The sequence below is a fragment of the Meleagris gallopavo genome, chromosome Z, assembly GCF_000146605.3.
Source record: "Meleagris gallopavo isolate NT-WF06-2002-E0010 breed Aviagen turkey brand Nicholas breeding stock chromosome Z, Turkey_5.1, whole genome shotgun sequence".
In the NCBI taxonomy this organism is placed as follows: Eukaryota; Metazoa; Chordata; class Aves; order Galliformes; family Phasianidae; genus Meleagris; species Meleagris gallopavo.
Genome location: NC_015041.2, coordinates 10067430 through 10072616, shown reverse-complemented (window position 1 = coordinate 10072616; position 5187 = coordinate 10067430). Strand labels below are relative to the sequence as shown.

General features: G+C 34.0%; 1 long non-coding RNA gene across 1 annotated transcript in view; it reads right to left on the bottom strand.

The window, feature by feature from the left end:
- LOC104914841 overlaps positions 1–5187 on the bottom strand; it is a 12530-nt gene continuing 7343 nt past the window's right edge. The window contains exon 3 of the long non-coding RNA XR_796151.3: positions 1–107. This is a non-coding gene — a long non-coding RNA (uncharacterized LOC104914841). The remainder of the gene's footprint in view (positions 108–5187) is intronic.

Genomic DNA, 5187 nt, shown 5'->3' with positions numbered 1-5187 from the left:
TTCTTTTATGAACTTCTCAGTACTTGGAAAAAATCCTTCTATATTCTTGCTCATTTATGGAATGCAGGATTCAGCCATACACTTGGACACAGCAAGACGTAAATGTCCTGTGACATACAAACACACCCTTTCAATTCTGGATGGATATTATTTGCATAAAGATACAATATCTTACACCAAGCTACTTGAATCTCTCCAAGACTTAACAATCTCCTGAGCAATGCTCTATCTTTAAGGCAGATTTCAAGCCTGGCTCTCAAGCTTCACTGTTAAATTCATTATACTGGATTAATCAAAGTTTGTTTTACAAGTGTATCTGTTTGAAAGTACACAAATGAAGATGACACTGGAGAACACCGTAATTCAGTACTTCTATCTAATGGGCTTAAAGGAAACAAAGTAAACCAGATTCTGAAAGAAATGTATTCCGTGCCTTTGTTTTATGTCAGTATAAAAGGTCCCAACCCTGCAACTGTTTATGCATTTATAATTTCAAATTATCCATTTCAAATAACTAGTGTAGCAGATGAAGCACCTTCATAAATCTTCATGCTTTATTTAATACTGCAAGATAAGGGGAGAATTATCTTTTTTTTTTTTTTCTGTGATAAACTGAATTTTAAAATTACCTATTTCAAGGCAGCATATGTGTATTATGTCAATTTACCTGTGAATTCAAAAGAAAATTTGATTCTAAAAGGACAAAGCTGCAGGAATGTTATTTCAATCTAGTTCCAGCTCACTTAAATAGTTCATGTTGTTAGGCTGTTTATATGATTTTATTAATTCATAAAATGATTTTTTCTTAATTGATTTACCATATAAATAAAATGTAAATACTCCTTATTTTCAAATGCCAGGTGTCTTCCACATCAAATATGGTTTAGGCAGTAGAGACGTCATGTAAGACACACCTACTTGACTATTCTGCTTCTGCCAGAATTTTCCAGTGAGAACATCACTGGCAATACTTTAGGCTTTTATAATCCTTTTTAACTAAAGGAATTTTTGAAAGTACCTGTTTTGTTTAAGTACCATTATGTTACTACCTGCACAAGAAAACAACTAATAAATTAGTTATTGTAGCACATGTTATTGTAGCACATGTCAGTAATTTTTTTTTCCTTAAGGAATGAAACTGTTAAATATGTCCTATTCTATTAGATATTACTGTAGTCCGCTTTTTAAAATGATTCCTCAGCTGCATTCTGACAAGGATTCCTGTGTCCCTTTTGTCTTCAGAGGTCTACTCACAACAAATTATTGTTTAATGAAAGCTCACTAGTTCCTAAAAATATTTTAGTACGTATGAATTATATCTCTTTTTATGTGAATTGGACACAAAATGGGGTAAAAACAAGTACTTCCAAATATTATCAGAAAGCATAGCAAAAGATACTTCAAACCTTATTTCTGCTCCAGGCCTTAGTCATGGGGTGGAGGTAGTCCTAATCTGTATGGGAGGAGCTATGCAGTCACACAACCATGACTGTGGCACATTAAGGAATGTACACTGCACAAAACAAAGCTGGTGGCAGTGTAGAGCAGGGCAAGGCTCTTCAAATTCCTGTGAGAAGTCCACACCTATATAGTTGTGAAAATGGACTGCAAATTTCAGGGTAAAGCTACCACCTAATCTGCTCCCTTTGAAGTCAAGAGAGCATGTGTTTATTTTTTCTCTAAACAAACGATTGGGCTCCCATAAATATGAAGTATTTGCACAGCAGTTATTCTGAGACCCATCTCTTGTTCTTTAAAGAGAACATATAATTCAGTAATTTTAATGTAACTTTAAAAGGCAGGAATTCTCAAACACTTTCCACCAAAATACGTACCATTCTTGCTGCTTTTTACAGCTTTCTGCTTGCAAGGCCATTACCATTACGTGCATATACACTGCTTAAAACAAGGGAAAGGACTCTTCCCTCTTCATTTGATGTTAATGTTCCTGACAGCTACGTGATTCTATTCAGCTTCATAAACTATAGACAGTATGTAATACTGTAGTAAAAACACACCTAGAACCAGTGTTTTCTTAACAATTGCTTGTTGACTTTTTTTTTTTTTTCACTAGAATGAATGAAAAGTGCATTCTACTTCTCCACATTTTGCTTTCTTTAAAGGCTAGTTAACATGCAGTTGCATATCATTTTAAGTAACTAATGGAATGCACAGATATTATTATGTTTACTTGTTAGTTATTTACAGATAGTATGTATTTCTGTGCAGATTTTTTTAAATTAAAATGTTTATTGTTGTTCTTGTTTTGTTGTTGTTTTTTAATAAATGGCTTTGAACAACCTGATCTAGTGGAAGGTGTCCCTGCTTATGGCAGGGAGGTTGGAACGAGGCGGTTCTTTCAACCTAAGCCATTCCATGCCTCCGTGACTGTAAATTTCTCAGGTAGTTGAAAGAAGCTTTCCCTCAAAATGGTGTTAACTCATTATATGAATTATGTGAATATTTTTGCTGTCATCAAAATACTCAAAGTCACTCAAGTACTCAAATTGCTGGAAAAATGCTATTAAGGCTGGACTACAACACTGAGTAGGATTAATGTAATTATGAATGCAGCATGTGAAGTAACACAAAGTTACATTCTTTGCATTAACTTTAGTTCACAGGAGCAAATAATATTAGCACTTAATTAATTCTCTGGGGAATATTCATCTTCAGAAGTAAGCAGTCTGAATGTCAGTTAATGACTTCAGTGATACAGGTAAAATAAAAATCCAAGCAAGCATGTAGACTGAGGTGTAAAATCTTTGCACAAGTAGTTGCTGCAAGTTTACTAAATGGTCAGTGCTTTTCTTTTTTCTTTCTTTTTTTTTTTTTTTCCCTCCCTTTTTGCAAAGCCAGACAGAGGTAGCCATTTCTTCCCCTCACTCCAATTATCTAGCATAAATTGTTAACAAGAGTGTCATGACATGAAATACTACTACTACTTTTTTTTCTAAGTTAGAAAATTGTACAGTTTGTACTATATTAATGTGCTTCTGATTGTATAGGGATCGGATATGAATCTCATTGTATATGTTTTGAAACATACTTGCAAAAAAACAGTTCTCTTTGAAGGAAAAGTGATAGAAGATGTAACCCTAATATTTTCATTTGAACGTTATGGTCAGTTTCTGATTGTCCAAAGCACTTGAGATTCTGAATAATTTAGCTATTATTAAATACAGATAGTGGATAACATGTAATTTAGAATATAAAATGTAAGAATAAAAGATGCAATAAAATAGAAATGGAGATCAGTGATGGATAACTTTGCTGAATAAGTAGTCTATCCCAGAATTGTTGCATAAGGGTTATAAGAACAAACAAAAGCTGTTTTTTTAAAGATGGTTAGTTACTGTATGTTTTCATTGTAAGAAATCTGAAACCTGGAGAAAGAGGTTCCTTTAGCACTTTCCTCTGGATACACATCACCATACATAAACTTCAGAAAGGAAGAAGGTACCACTTCTACTATAACTTCCTGAACTTCCTAGAACTTCTTTAAAATTCTTTTCAGATTCAGTGAAGGCCAATATAGAATACTTTTAGAGAAAAGTATAAAAACATTCAAGCAAGCTTTTTTTAATTTAATTTAATTTTTATTTTTTTTCATTTTTAAAAAGATTTAAAGGTGAGCCTATATAGCTTCATGGCCAGCAAGTGAATGTGGACATTCATCTTCTTGCAAAGGAAAGAAGTTAAAAATCGGACTAAACGACTGTTGTGTTCAGCACAAGCTGAAAGCCACATTTGCATGTATTAAAGAAATGTGAGAACATCATATCATGCTTAAAATGCCTTACCACTCCCTTTTTAATGAACTTGCTAGTAAAAAGATTTAAAAGAGATTATTATCTTAATCACATATTTTAAAAAAGCTCTTGGGCTTAGGCCTCTAAGAATGCTCCTTCAAAACAATGGAGAAATTTCCATTCCTCAGATAGTGAAGCTCTAACAATCTCAGCCAACATATTCAATGGATACACATAAACTAATAGGTTAAACATGCCTGGGACTGTTGTCTGGTATTAAGGCTACTAACTGCATAATGTCTCATGCCTACATTATTAAATTCCTAATGATTCAAAATAATAGAGTCACATGCATCTACTGCCCATTGGTGATGGTTCCTGACTCACACAAACTTCCAAACTGTGCCCAGGAATTGTCTGGGAGAGTGCAAGCTAGTATGCTTTTAGCCTGTGCCAAAGTCTGTTCAAACACTAACATACAATTTTTAGACAAATTATTTCCAGAGCTTCTGAACATTTTGTGGTGGTTTCATTTCTGTTTTTAGAGACAGAGCTAATGCAGTCTCCTTGGAGTGATGAGCTACAATACAGGCAAGTAACAGTGGTCCCCCACCATTAGATAAATCACCTTAATATTTCCAACTTTTTCTTAATTGAAACAATCATCCAATATTTTATCAGCAAAACCTCATAAAGCAAAGTTGATTGGAACTTGGCAATCGTGTTAGATACTATTTCATGCGAAGGTGTCTTAAAGTCCTGTATGGTGGCTAAAAAAGCCTTCTAAGTTGAAGCACACCCCTTTCTCAGATATCTTGCAGCTTTTATGAAGGGATATCACAGAATGGAAGCAGAAAGCACACACTGTGCAATAAAATAAAGGAATTTTTGCATCCCTTGAAATTGGGGATGTTAACATCAATTTGAAATGAAAAATAACTTATAAAATGTAATTGTTGTTTTTAAGATAGACACAGAAAAAGAATACAGATAAATAAAGCATCACTGGGTATTTTCTGAATGCTATCTATTCCTCTTAGAAATTTCTTCTTCAGGTAGGAAAATGAAAGAAAAAAAAGAAAGAAAAAAAGATGACTCAATTTTGTAACTGGACATACTAGCAACTTGATTCCCACTGTAGCCACAAGGACAAACACTGGTTCATCTGCCCTGTCACCACTTCGGAACACATGTGGGAGCTCCATTAGTGGCCCAGAAAGCAGTATTAGTTTGTCACAGATTTAATTTCTTACAGACTTCCAACATTGTACATTCTAAAGCAGAAAGCCTTTGTTTAATGTTTGTTTGTTCTAATTTTTGATAGATGGTCCAGAAAGCTGAATTAATGACTTGGAAAAGCTGCCCTGACTTTTACAATGCAATTACCTACAGATAAATGCCTCTGCCTAGGTGATAATGCAACTCAGCTGCAGAA